Source organism: Panulirus ornatus, chromosome 18 (genome assembly GCF_036320965.1).
Source record: "Panulirus ornatus isolate Po-2019 chromosome 18, ASM3632096v1, whole genome shotgun sequence".
Taxonomy (NCBI): domain Eukaryota; kingdom Metazoa; phylum Arthropoda; class Malacostraca; order Decapoda; family Palinuridae; genus Panulirus; species Panulirus ornatus.
The window spans coordinates 24,765,097-24,780,628 of NC_092241.1; the positions used below are offsets into that span (position 1 = coordinate 24,765,097).

Genomic DNA, 15,532 nt, shown 5'->3' on the forward strand with positions numbered 1-15,532 from the left:
CGTCACCAAACTACCCTGACCTGCAACAAGACCATCCCTCACCACACTACCCTCCCTTGCTACACAACCATCCCTCAAAACAATGCCCTCCCTTGTTACATAACCATCCCTCACCACACTACTCTACCTTGCTACATAACCATCCCTCACCAAACTACCTTCCCTTACTACATAAACATCCCTCACCACACTACCATACCTTGCTACATAACCACCCCTCACCACATTACCCTCCCTTTCTACGTGACCATCCCACACCAAACTACTCTCCCTTCCGACATAACCATCCCTCAACACAATGCCTTCCCTTGCTACATAACCATCCCTCACCACACTACCCTACCTTGCTACATAACCATCCATCACCAGACTACCCTACCTTGCTACATAACCATCCCTCACCACACTACCCTCCCTTGCTTCATAACCATTCCTGACCACACTACCTTCTCTGACTAGATGACCATTCCTCACCACACTACCCTACCTTGCTACATAACCATCCCTCACCACACTACCTTCCCTTCCTATATGACCATCCCTCACATCACTCCCCTCCCTTGATACATAACCATCCCTCAAATCACTAACCTCCCCTGCTACATAACCATCCCTCACCACACTTCTCTCCCTTGCTACATAAGCATCCCTCACCACACTACCTTTCCTTCCTACATAACCATCCCTAACAACACTACCCTACCTTGCTACATAATCATCCCTCACCTCACTACCCTCGCTTGCTACATAACAATCCCTCACTACATCACACTCCCTTGCTGCATAATGATCCCTCACCACACTACCTTCCCTTGCTACATGACCATCCCTATCCTCACCTCCCTCCCTTGCTACACCACCATCCCTCACCACACTACCCTCCCTTCCTACGTAACCATCCCTCACCATACTACCCTCCGTTGCTACATAACCATCCCTCACACACAACCCTCCTTTCTACATAACCATCCCTTACCACACTACCCTCCCTTGTTACATAACCATTCCTCACTACACTACATTTTCTTGCTACATGACCATGCCTCACCACACTATCCTTCCTTGCGACATAACCATCCATCACCCCACTATCCTCCCTTGCTACATGACCATCCCTCACCACACTACCGAACCTTCCTTCATTACTATCCCTCAACACACTAACTTGATGTTCTACTTAAGGCCCATATAGATAGCAATTTGTAGAAGGCCCAGGGCCGAATTAGCAGGGAGAGGTATGCAGTAATGACACAATATGTCGAGCACATGCATGACCATCCCTCACCACACTACCCTACCTTGATGTATAACCATCCTTCACCACACTACCCTCTCTAGCTACAAACCATACGTCACCACACTACCTTCCCTTACTACACAACCATCCCTCACCGCAATACCTTCCTTTGCTACATGACCATCCCTCACACACAACCCTCCCTTGCTACATAACCATCCCTCACCACACTACTCTCCCTTGCTACATAACTGTTCCTCAGCACACTACCCTCCCTTGCTTCATAACCATCCCTCACCACACTACCCTCCCCTGCTACATAACTATCCCTTACCTCACTACCTTCCCTTGCTACATAACCATCCTTCACCACACTACCTTCCCTTGCTACAAACCATACGTCACCACACTACGTTCCCTTACTACACAAACATCCCTCACCACACTACCTTCCAGTGCTATATGACCATTCCTCACCACACTACCTTTTCTTGCTACATGACCATCCCTCACCACACTACCCTCCCTTGATACATAACCATCCCTCACCACACTACCAGCCCATGCTACATAACCATCCCTCACCACACTACCTTCCAGTGCTATATGACAATCCCTCACCACACCACCCTCCCTTGGTACATAACCATCCCTCACTACACTGCTCTTCCTTAAGACATAACCATCCCTCACGACACTACACTCATTTGTTTCATAACCATCCCTCACCACACTACCTTCACTTGCTACATGACCATTCCTCACCACACTACCCTATCTTGCTACATAACCATCTTTCACCACACTATCTTCCCTTCCTACATGACCATCCCTCCCCATACTACCTTCCCTTACTACATAACCATCCCTATACAATACTCTTCCTTAATACATAACCATCCCTCACCAAACTACCCTCCCTTGCTTCATAATCATCTCTCACCACACTACCCTCCCTTGCTTCATAACCATCTCTCACCACACTACCCACCCTTGCTTCATAACCATTCCTGACCACACTACCTTCTCTTACTACATGACCATCCCTCACCTCACTACCCTCCCTTGCTACATAACCATTCCTAACCACACTACCCTACCTTGCTACATAACCATCCCTAACAACACTACCCTACCTTGCTACATAACCATCCCTCAATACACTACCTTCCCTTGCTACATAACCATCCCTCACCTCACACACCTCCCTTGCTACATAATCATCCCTCACCTCACTACCCTCGCTTTCTACATAACAATACCTCACCACATCACCCTCCTTTGCTACATAACGATCCCTCACCACATACCTTCCCTTGCTACATGACCATCCCTTTCCTCACTACTCTCCCTTGCTACACAACCATCCCTCACCACACTTCCCTCCCTTGCTACATAACAATCCCTCAACATACTACCCTTCCTTGCAACATAGCCATTCCTCACCACACTACCTTTTCTTACTACATGACCATCCCTCACCACACTACCCTCCCTTGCTACATAACCACCCCTCACCACACTTCCCTCCCTTGCTACATAACAATTCCTCACCATGCTACCCTCCCTTGCTACATAACCATTCCTCACCCCACTACCTTCTCTTACTACATAACCATCCCTCACCACACTACCCTCCCTTGCTACATAACCATCCCTCACCTCACTACTCTCCCTTGCTACATGACCATCCTTCATCACACTACCCTCCCTTCCTACGTGACCATCCCTCACCTCACTACCTTCCCTTGCTACATAACCATCCCTAACAGCACTACCCTCCCTTCCTACGTAACCATCCCTCATCACACTACCCTCCCTTCTTACATAACCCTCCCTCACCACACTACCCTGCCTTACTACATTTCCATTCCTCATCACACTACCTTTTCTTGCTACATAACCATCCCTAACAACACTACCCTCCCTTCCTACGTAACCATCCCTCATCACACTACCCTCCCTTGTTACATAAACCTCCCTCACCACACTGCCCTCCCTTCCTACATGGCCATCCCTCACTTCACTACCTTCCCTTGCTACATAACCATCCCTAACAACACTACCCTCCCTTCCTACGTAACCATCCCTCACCACACTACCCTCCCTTCCTACGTAACCATTCCTCACCATACTACCCTCCGTTGCTACATAACCATCCCTCACACACAACCCTCCTTTCTACATAACCATCCCTTACCACACTACCCTCCCTTGTTACATAACCATTCCTCACTACACTACATTTTCTTGCTACATGACCATGCCTCACCACACTATCCTTCCTTGCGACATAACCATCCATCACCCCACTATCCTCCCTTGCTACATGACCATCCCTCACCACACTACCGAACCTTCCTTCATTACTATCCTTCAACACACTAACCTGATGTTCTACTTAAGGCCCATAGAGATAGCAATTTGTAGAAGGCCCAGGGCCGAATTAGCAGGGAGAGGTATGCAGTAATGACACAATATGTCGAGCACATGCATGACCATCCCTCACCACACTACCCTACCTTGATGTATAACCATCCTTCACCACACTACCCTCTCTAGCTACAAACCATACGTCACCACACTACCTTCCCTTACTACACAACCATCCCTCACCGCAATACCTTCCTTTGCTACATGACCATCCCTCACACACAACCCTCCCTTGCTACATAACCATCCCTCACCACACTACTCTCCCTTGCTACATAACTGTTCCTCAGCACACTACCCTCCCTTGCTTCATAACCATCCCTCACCACACTACCCTCCCCTGCTACATAACTATCCCTTACCTCACTACCTTCCCTTGCTACATGACCATCTGTCATTACACTACCTTCCCTTGCTACATAACCATCCTTCACCACACTACCTTCCCTTGCTACATAACTGTTCCTCAGCACACTACCCTCCCCTGTTTCATAACAATCCCTCACCACACTACCCTCCCTTGCTACATAAACATCCCTCACATCACTACCCTCCCTTGTTACATAACCATCCCTCACCACACTACCCTCCTTTGCTACATTAACATCCCTCACCTCACTACTCTCCCTAGCTACCTAACCATCTCAAACCTCACTACCCGCCCTTGTAAGATGACAATCCCTCACCACACTACCCTTCCTTTTTTTCTTTACCATCCCTCGCCACACTACCCTCCCTTGCTTCATTACCATTCCTCACCACAGTATCCTCCCTTGCTACATGACCATCCCTCACCACACTACCCTCCCTTGCTACATAGATATCCCTCACCATACTACCCTTCCTTGCTACATAACCATCCCTCACCACACTACCCTCCCTTGCTTCATTACCATTCCTCACCACAATATCCTCCCTTGCTACATAGCCATCCCTCACCACACTCTCCTCCCTTGCTACATAAACGTCCCTCACCACACTACCCTCCCTTGCTATATGACCATCCCTCACCACACTACTTTCCCTTGCTACATGACCATCCCTCACCACAATACCCTCCCTTGATACATAACCATCCCTAACCACACAGCCCTCCCTTGCTTCATAACCATCCCTCACAACACTAGCCGCCCTTGCTACATAACCATCCCTCACCACAGTACCTTCCCTTGCTACATGACCATCCCTCATCACACTACCCTCCCTTGTTACGTTAACATCTCTCAACCAACTACCCTCTCTTGCTACATGACCATCCCTCACCACACTACCCTCCCTTGCTACGTAACCATCCCTCACCACACTACCCTCCCTTGCTACATAACCATCCCTCACCACACTACCCTCTCTTGCTACATAACCATCCCTCACCACACTACCCTCCCTTGCTACATAACCATCCCTCACCACACTACCCTCCCTTGCTACATAACCATCCCTCACCACACTACCCTCCCTTGCTACATAACCATCCCTCACCACACTACCCTCCCTTGCTACGTAACCATCCCTCACCACACTACCCTCCCTTGCTATATGACCATCCCTCACAACAATACCCTCCCTTGCTACATAACCATCCCTCACCACATTACCCTCCCTTGCTACATAACTATCCCTCACTACACTACCTTCCCATACTACATGACCATCCCTCACCACAATACCTTCTGTTGCTATCTTTTTCCTAAACTATAAATAAATGTTAGTATAGGATGATAGATTTCTACCCACTGAAAGGGGGGAGAGGAAACTGACTACATGTAGATAGTGAAACAAGTCGTCAATCAGAGATGTGTTGGGCTTCAAGAAGAAGGTAACACATCAGACTGCAGGAGAGAATTTAGTTCGGAAAAGTTGCACGATATAACCATACCCCCGAACCTCGGTAGGATACCCCCTCCCTCCCCCCCTTTCACCCCCCCCCCCCCCCCCCCCCCCCCCCCATCATCGCACACCATCCAGCGTGGCCCGACGGACGGGAGTAGCAGGCTTATCCAGCCGAGATGTCTACTTTTCCCGCCTCGTCAAACCGCCCTCGGGAACTGGTCCTCGCCATGGCAGCCTTGGGGGACAGACCAGATCCCGCCCTCCACAAACTCACGATGGGAACGCCATCCAATCCAGCCCGAGGGCCGACACCAGATGTTACAGGCAGGATGACCCATCTTAACCTGTGCTCTTGGACCACATCCTGTCCAAGGAACGAGTCCAGGTTAGGACCTTCAAGGAGCACACCTTGAGGTCCCTGTAGGAAAGCGCTAACCCCATGAGAGCACTCGCACTCTCCTGACACCATGCGCCTCGCCAGTTCAGAGAGGCTAACGTGACCCGCACGGAGTCATTACTGGTTAGATCTCGTACTCCCTGTAGGACTTCCGGGGTGACGTAATAGCTGCACTTGTGTTCTTGTGCAGCTGAGAATGCAAAGCAAACTTCAGAGACTTAGCTGTCGATGATGACAGTCTCTTTACTTTTGGAAGCCGCAATGTCTGGCTTCCTAAAGGACACTGCAATGGGGATACGAGTCTCACAATCCACATCGCCTCCCTTCTGTCTCAACCGGCCGTCCACAAAGTTACTGATGTTATCATGACGTTTAACTCTTCCCCCGTGGGTACGTGGGCATACCTGAGCGATATGCCCAAGCGTACCAGGCTTGTGACATGTGCCACAGTCCGGAGATCTCGGGTCGGCCTCTTGTAGCCCAATTGGGGGTAGGTAACGTGCCAGTCCTCACTTGGACGGCCTTAACACAGTCACCGCCCGTGAGAAGACGGGTCCTACTGGTGACCCATCTGTTAACCTGGGTTGCAGCTGCAGATGGAGCGAGACCCATTCCATCACAGGTGTTGACTAGGTTCGACCACCATGCGCGACGGCGTTCGTTTCTATGGCTCGCCTGCCGACCAGCAATGCATGCAGGGCCCGACCAACTCTGTAATTTCTTCCTAGTTACAGATTCCTGCTCCCCTGCCTGATTTACAGGGTCAGACGAAGAGAGGAATTTTTTCGAACGTGGCCTGTTTGTTAAGCCGGACGATCGAGACGAACTCAGGGATCCCAAGCCCACCATCACCCACCGCCGAGTGGAAGTATGAGCAAGGCGCGTCATGAGGCAGGCGAAGCCAACGGCGAACCGCCGCGCGCACTTGCTTGTCCATACGCGCCAAGTGTGTCTTATAAACTTCCCTCAGCACCAGGCGATGCATGAGCTTGGGTATGAAATGGTCAGTGAGGACCATAATCCTCTGCTGAGACTTTAAAGGGGCTTTGGTGTTGTTAGATAGCCCCTCTTTTAGCAGCGAACCGTAGGACCCACGCCTGCCTCCAGCCCCATCGAGAATCTCAAGGAACTTGTAGTCGTCCTCAGCATCCATGGAGCCGATAGCGCTGCCCAAGACTTGGAATGTCCTGTTCTTATTGACATACCAAGTCTTGCGCTTGCCATATTTCTCCATGCAAAGGTTCCGACCCTTTCCCGGATTCACCTGAAGGCCACCCTCCGCGAGAGTCTCTGCCATGATGTTGATTGTTTTCTGTAGACCAGCCGTCGTCTTCACCACCAGCACCAGGTCTTCGGCAAATGCAAGTCCTGAGACTTTTTGGCTCCAAACCTATCCTTAACACCCGATTCCTTAACATTTGCGATCCCTTCATCGATCACAAGGTTAATAGAATGGGGGAAAGGGGGTCGCCTAGTTTGACCCTACCAGTCATGTTGATTTTTCCCGACATTCCTCCGCTGCCTTCGATATTGGTGAAGACTCGGTCATACGTCGACATAACGTATGCTCTGACTGGGGCTGGAATCCTCTTCCGCGATATGGCCCGCTCGATAGTGCTGTGATTAACACTATCGAATGCTTTGGCCATGTCGAGGAATGCCAGGTGCACAGCGTGGGACTGCGTCCGCGCACGATCGATGATCGCGTCCAAGATCGTGAGGTTCTCGAGACATCCGTCATCAGGGACGAATGCCTTTTGAGCTCCATCGATCTGGACGAGGCTCGTAACTGCGGCCGCTAATGATTTTATGTAGCAGGCGGACTACATTGCACGATATGGTGATCGGTCTGTTGTCCTTTGGCTGCGTTGGGTTTGGTAGTTTAGGTATCAGTACCGTCCTGTTTGCCTCGAGTGGTTCAGGCAGTGTAGAGGTGGCGAGCCACGGATTAAACATCTTGCAGAGCACCCGCGGTGGAATGTACTTCAGGAGTCGCGTTTGCATTCCGTCGGGACCGGGGGCGGATGTTTTGGTGACTTTGAAGTGGTTATAAACTCTGCTAGTGGTTCGTTATATTGGTCTTGGTCGGTGATGACGTTTGTTAGGCTCGGAGGGTCGCGAGAGGAGTAGTTTCCGGCCCAACCGAAGTTGGCGGTACCTCCCAGTCACCTTTTAGGACCTGTTCAGCAGCCAGCGACTTATCTGTTCTATAAAGCCGCTGTGTTTGACGGTATTGTTCCCTGTGGAGACGGTTTCCGCGCGAAGGAGCCCCGTCCGTCCGGTGTGCATTGCTCGTGTAGGTGTTTCGTCTTGGTCCTCCCTCACCGCGATCTTGGCGGTCAGAGGGTGTACCACAGGAGCTGAGCAACTTTTGGGCACGTTCTGTGGCCACCCTGACGACAGAGAGGCTGTCACCTCGGCACAAATGACCAAGGGAGGCATTTAGCACTTACTCGTCCCACACAGGAGTTGTGGGGCCAGGCCCTAGTGTGTCCAGATAAGACAGTCTCCGCGACAGTAAAGATAATGAATTGGGGTTAGGGATCCCGTGAAGCGTCGGTGACAGATAAGATCATGGGGTACTCTCCATCAAGAGCGGCATCCCCCTCTCCCACACTGGTGTAGCCTCCCCCGCAGGAGTTAGCACGCACGCACCTATCGGGACGTGTTGCCTCCCTCAGGGTGACACTCCGCGTGTTACCTCTTTTTGTCGCTGGGACACGCCTCCCATCCGACTCACTAGGCGCCACCTCCCCTTCACCGGTCTCGTGGAGCGGGTTAGCGTCCAAGATCAACTCCGGAACGCGGGACTTATTGCCTCCACCGTCCGGCAAGGAACAATAGCCTGCAACCGCTGGTTCACGCCCTGGCCAGCAACCATAGAGGGACCAGCTGCCATTGTCGCCTCTGCTCTAGCGAGGAGCTCTACGTCGTCAGACCACCTTGCCTTAGACAAGACGTGCCTGGTTGCCAACCCCTTCCACCAGGAGTTGGCATGAGTCCGCCTATCATGGAACCTACGGCCCCGAAAGCTGGTAAATGTGGACCCACAACAAGGGCAAGTGGAGGAACGGTCATCAGCCGCTCCCCCTTGGCTTGGGCTGGCACCCGACATACCAACAATGGCTGGTAAGATGTTCCCAAAGGAGACTGTTTCAACGTGCCGGGTGTCACGGAATGAAGACCCGTCATGAAGGTAGACGTCCGTGAAGGGTTCACACAGTACTACCGCCCGGAGGAAGCAGAGGACTCCGGTCAGGTGATGGTGGCTGGCGCTGCGTTCAGTCCTTTTGAAGCCGCCCTTTAGCAGCTGACCAGTAAGCTAAGCCGGTTACACCCGACTCTCAGCTGTTGAGTGGATAATAGTGGATCGCCACCAACGGAGCTACGGCTTAAGGCATCGCGATCGTACTAGTTCCTCCGTTACTGTAAGGCTTTATAAAGAGTACGACGGCTTTACGACCCCCTCGCCTGCTACATAACCATCCTTCACCAAACTACCCTCATTTGCTACATAACCATCCCTCACCACACTACCCTCCCTTGTTACATGACCATCCCTCACGACACTACGTTCCCCTGCTATATAAACATCCTTCACCAAACTACCCTCCCTTCCTACATAACCATCCGTCACCACACTACCCTCCCTTGCTACGGAACCATCCCTCACCACAATACCTTCACTTCCTACATAATCATCCCTCACCACATTACCCTCCCTTGCTACATAATCATCCCTCACCAAACTACCCTCCCTTGCTACATAACCATCCCTAGCCATATTACCCTCCCCTGCTACATGACCATCCCTTACCACACTACCTTCCTTGCTACATAACAATCCTTCATCACACTACCCTCCCTTCCTACATAACCATCCCTCACCAAACGGCCCTCCCTTCCTACATAACAATCCCTCACCACTTTACCCTCCCTTCCTACATATCCATCCCTCACCACACTACCATCCCTTGCTACATAACCATCCCTCACTAAACTACCCTCCCTTGATATGTAACCATCCCTTACCAAACTACCCTCCCTTCCTACATAAACAGCCCTCACCACACTATCCTCCCTTCCTACATGAACATCCCTCACAATATTAACCTACCCTACATAACCATCCCTCACCACATTACCCTACCTTGCTACATAACCATCCCTCACCACACCACCCTCCCTTGCTAAATGACCATCATTCACTACACTACCCTCCCTTTCGACATAACCATCTCTCACCACATTACCCTTGCTTGCTACATAACCATCCCTCACCACACTACCATCCCTTTCTACATAACCATCCGTCACAACATTATGGTCCCTTGCAACATAACCATCCCTCACCACACTACCCTAATTTGCTACATAACCATCCCTCACCACATTACCCTCCCTTGCTACATAACTATCCCTCACCACATTACCCTCCCTTTCTACATAACTATCCCTCACCACACTACCCTCCCGTGCTACATAACCATCCATCACTAAATTACCCTCCTTTCTTACATAAACATCCCTCACCACACTACCCTCCCTTGCTACATGACCATCACTCAACAGCCTACCCTCCCTTCCTACATAACCATCCCTCACCACATTATCCTCCCTTGCTACATAACCATCCCTCACCATACTACAATCCCTTCCTACTTAAAAATCTCTCACCACACTACCCTCCCTTGCTACATAACCATCTCTCACCACACTACCCTCCCTTGCTACATAACCATCCCTCACCACAATACCCTCCCTTGCTACATAACCATTCCCCATTAGACTAACCTCCCTTCCTATATAACCATCCCTCACCACATTAACCTCCCTTGATACATAACCATCCCTCACCACACTACCCTGCCTTGCTACATGACAATCCCTAACCACACTACACTCCCTTGCTACATAACCATCCCTCACCACACTGCCCTCCTTTACTACGTAACCATCCCTCAGCAAATTACACTCCATTGCCACATAACCCATCTCTCACCACATTATCCTCCCTTTCTACATGACCATCCCTCACAATACTACCCTCGCTTGCTACATAGCCATCCCTCACCACATTACCCTCCCTTGCTACAAAACCATCCCTCAAAACACTACCCACCCTTGCTACATGACGATCCCTCACCAAACTACCCTCCCGTTCTACATAAACATCCGTCATCACATTAACCTCCCTTGCACATAACCATCCCTCACAACACTATCCTCCCTTGCTACATAACAACGCCTCACCACATTACCCTCCTTTGCTAAATAACCATCCCTTACCACACTACCCTTCCTTGCTACATAACCATCCCTCACCATATTACCCTCCCTTGCTACATAAACATCCCTCACCACACTACCATCCCTTGCTACATGACCATCCCTCACAACACTACCCCCCCCCTTGCTACATAACCATCCTTCACCGATTTACCCTCCCTTGCTACATAAACATCCCTCACCACACTACCCTCCCTTGCTACATAACCACCCCTCACCACACTACCCTCCCTTGCTACATAACCATCCCTCACCACATTATCTTCCCTTGGTACATAACCATCCCTCACCACGCTACCATCCTTTCCTATTTAAAAATCCCTCATCACACTACCCTCCCTTGCTACATAACCATCCCTCACCACACTATCTTCCCATTCTACATAACCACCTCTCACCACACTACCCTCCCTTGCTACATAACCATCCCTCACCACATTACCCTCCCTTGCGACATAACCATCCCTCACCAGACTACCCTCCCTTGCTACATAACCATCCGTCATATATTAACCTTCCTTGATACATAACCATCCCTCACCACACTACCCTGCCTTACTACATGACAATCCCTAACCACACTACCCTCCCTTGCTACATAACCATCCCTCATCACACTACCCTCCCTTCCTACATAACCATCCCTCACCCCACTACCCTCCATTGCTACATAACCATCCCTCACCACACTACCCTCCCTTGCTACATAACCATCCCTCACCACACTACCTTCCCTTCCTACATAACCATCCCTCACTAAACTACCCTCCCTTGCTACGTAACCATTCCTCAATAAACTACACTCCATTTCTACATACCCATCCCTCACCACACTATCCTCGGTTGCTACATGACCATCCCTCGCAATACTACCCTCGCTTGCTACATAACCATCCCTCACCACACTACCCTCCCTTGCTACATAACCATCCCTCACCACACTACCCTCCCTTGCTGCATAACCATCGGTCATCACACTACCCTCCCTTGCTAAACAACCATGGATCACCATATTATCCTCCCTTGCTAAATAACCATCCCCCACGACACTAAACTCCCTTGCAACATAACCATCCCTCACCACATTACCCTCCCTTGCTACATACCCCTCCCTCACCACACTACCCTCCCTTGCTAAGTGACCATCCCTCACCACACTACCCTCCCTTAATACATAACCATCACTCACCACACTACCCTCCCTTGCTACATAACCAGCCCTCATCACACTACCCTCCCTTCCTATATAACCATCCCTCACCCCACTACCCTCCATTACTACATTACCATCCCTCACCACACTACCCTCCCTTGCTAAATAACCATCCCTCACCACACTACCTTCCCTTCCTAAAACTACCCTCCCTTGCTACGTAACCATCCCTCAATAAACTACACTCCATTGCTACATAACCATCCCTCACCACACTATCCTCCCTTGCTATATAACCATCCCTCACCACACTACCCTCCCTTGCTTCATGACCATTCCTCACCACACTACCCTCCCTTGCTACATAACCATCTCTCACCACATTACATTCCTTTGTACATAACCTTCCCTCACCACACTACCCTCCTTTCCTACATAACCATCCGTCATCATATTAATCTCTCTTCCTACATAACCATCCCTTGCTACATATCCACGCCTCACCACATTACCCACCACTACTACATAACCATCCCTAACCACACTACCCTCCCTTGCTACATAACCATTCCTCACCACATTACCCTCCCTTGCTACATAAACATCCCTCACCACACTACCCTCCCTTGCTACATGACCATTAATCACCACACTACCCTCCCTTGCTACATAACCACCCCTCACCACACTACCCTCCCTAGCTGCATGACCATCTCTCACCACACTACCCTCCCTTGCTACATAACCATCCCACATCACACTACCCTCCCTTGCTAAACAACCATATATCACAATATTACCCTCACTTGCTATATAAACAACCCTCACCACACTAAACTCCCTTGCTACATTACCATCCCTCACCACACTACCCTCCCTTGCTACATAACCATCCTACATCACACTACCCTCCCTTGCTAAACAACCATATATCGCAATATTACCCTCCCTTGCTACATAACCACCCCTCACCACACTACCCTTCCTTGCTACATGACCATCTCTCACCACACTACCGTCCCTTGCTACATAACCATCCCACATCACACTACCCTCCCTTGCTAAACAACCATATATCACAATATTACCCTCACTTGCTATATAAACAACCCTCACCACACTAAACTCCCTTGCTACATTACCATCCCTCACCACACTACCCTCCCTTGCTACATAACCAACCTTCACCACACTACCCTCTCTTCCTACATAACCATCCCTCACCACACTACCTTCCCTTGCTACATAACCGTTCCTCACCAAACTACCCTCCCTTGCTACGTAACAATCCCTAACCAAACTACCCTCCCTTGCAACATAACCATCCCTCACCAGACTACCCTCCCTTGCTACATAACCATCCGTCACTACATGACCCTAACTTGCTACATAATCATCCCTCACAATACTTACCTCCCTTGCTACTCATCCATCCCTCACCGCACTACCCTCCCTTTCTACATTACCATCGTCACCACATTACCCCCACCTTGCTAAAAAAAACCATCCCTCACCACACAACCCTCCCCTTGCTACTTAACCATCCCTCAACACAATACCCTCCCTTGCTACATATCCATCTTTCACAACACTACCCTCCCTTGCTACAGACGCATCCGTCACCATATTACCCTCCCTTGCTACATATCCATCCCTCACCACACTACCCTCCCTTTCTACATAACCATCGTCACGACATTAACCTCCCTTGCTACATAACCATCACTCATCAAACTACCCTCCCTTGCTACATAACCATCCCTCACCAAAATACCCACCCCCCCTTGCTACATAAACCTCCCTCACCACACTACCTTCCCTTGCTACATAACCATCACTCATCAAACTACCCTCCCTTGCTACATAACCATCCCTCACCAAAATACCCACCCCCCCTTGCTACATAAACCTCCCTCACCACACTACCTTCCCTTGCTTTAGAACCATTCCTCACCACACTACCCTCCCCTGCTACATAACCATTCCTCACCACATTGTCCTACCTAGCTACAAAACCATCCCTCACCACTCTACCCTCCCTTGCTACTAAACCATCCCTCGTCACACTAACCTCCCTTGCTACATAACCATCCCTCACCACTACCCTCCCTTACTACATAACCATCTCTCACCACACTACTCTCCCTTGCTACATAAGCATGCCTCACCACACTACCCTCCCTTGCTACATAACCATCTCTCACCAGACTACCCTCCCTTGCTACATAACCATCTCTCACCACACTAACCTCCCTTGCTACATAACCATCCCTTACCACACTACCTTCCCTTACTACATAACCATCCCTCACCACTTTACCCTCCCTTTCTATATAACCATCCCTCACAATACTGCCCTCCCTTGCTACATAACCATCCCTCACCACACCACCCTCCCTTGCTACATAGCCATCTTTCACCACACTACTCTCCTTTGCTACATAAGCATCCCTCACCACACTACCCGCCCTTGCTACATAACCATCCCTCACCACACAACCCTCCCCTTGCTACATAACCATCCCTCACCACACAACCCTCCCCTTCCTACTTAACCATCCTTCACCACACTACCCTACCTTGCTAAATAACCATCGTCACGACATTAACCTTCCTTGCTACATAACCATCACTCATCAAACTACCCTCCCTTGCTACATAACCATCCCTCACCACAATCCCCCCCCCCTTGCTACATAAACCTCCCTCACCACACTACCTTCCCTTGCTTTATAACCATTCCTCACCACACTACCCTCCCCTGCTACATAACCATTCCTCACCACATTGTCCTACCTAGCTACAAAGCCATCCCTCACCACTCTACTCTCCCTTGCTACTAAACCATCCCTCGTCACACTACCCTCCCTTGCTACATAACCATCCCTCACCACTACCCTCCCTTACTACATAACCATCTCTCACCACACTACTCTCCTTTGCTACATAAGCATCCCTCACCACACTACCCGCCCTTGCTACATAACCATCCCTCACCAGACTACCCTCCCTTGCTACATAACCATCTCTCACCACACTAACCTCCCTTGCTACATAACCATCCCTCACCACACTACCCTCCCTTGCTACATAACCATCCCTCACCACTTTACCCTCCCTTTCTATATAACCATCCCTCACAATATTACCCTCTCTTGCTACATAACCATCCCTCACCACACCACCCTCCCTT

At 50.2% G+C, this 15,532-nt stretch overlaps 1 protein-coding gene across 1 annotated transcript in view; it reads right to left on the reverse strand.

The window, feature by feature from the left end:
* LOC139754889 (uncharacterized) overlaps nucleotides 1–15,532 on the reverse strand; it is a 131,005-nt gene that overhangs the window by 86,867 nt on the left and 28,606 nt on the right. The gene's annotated exons all lie outside the window — the stretch shown is intronic.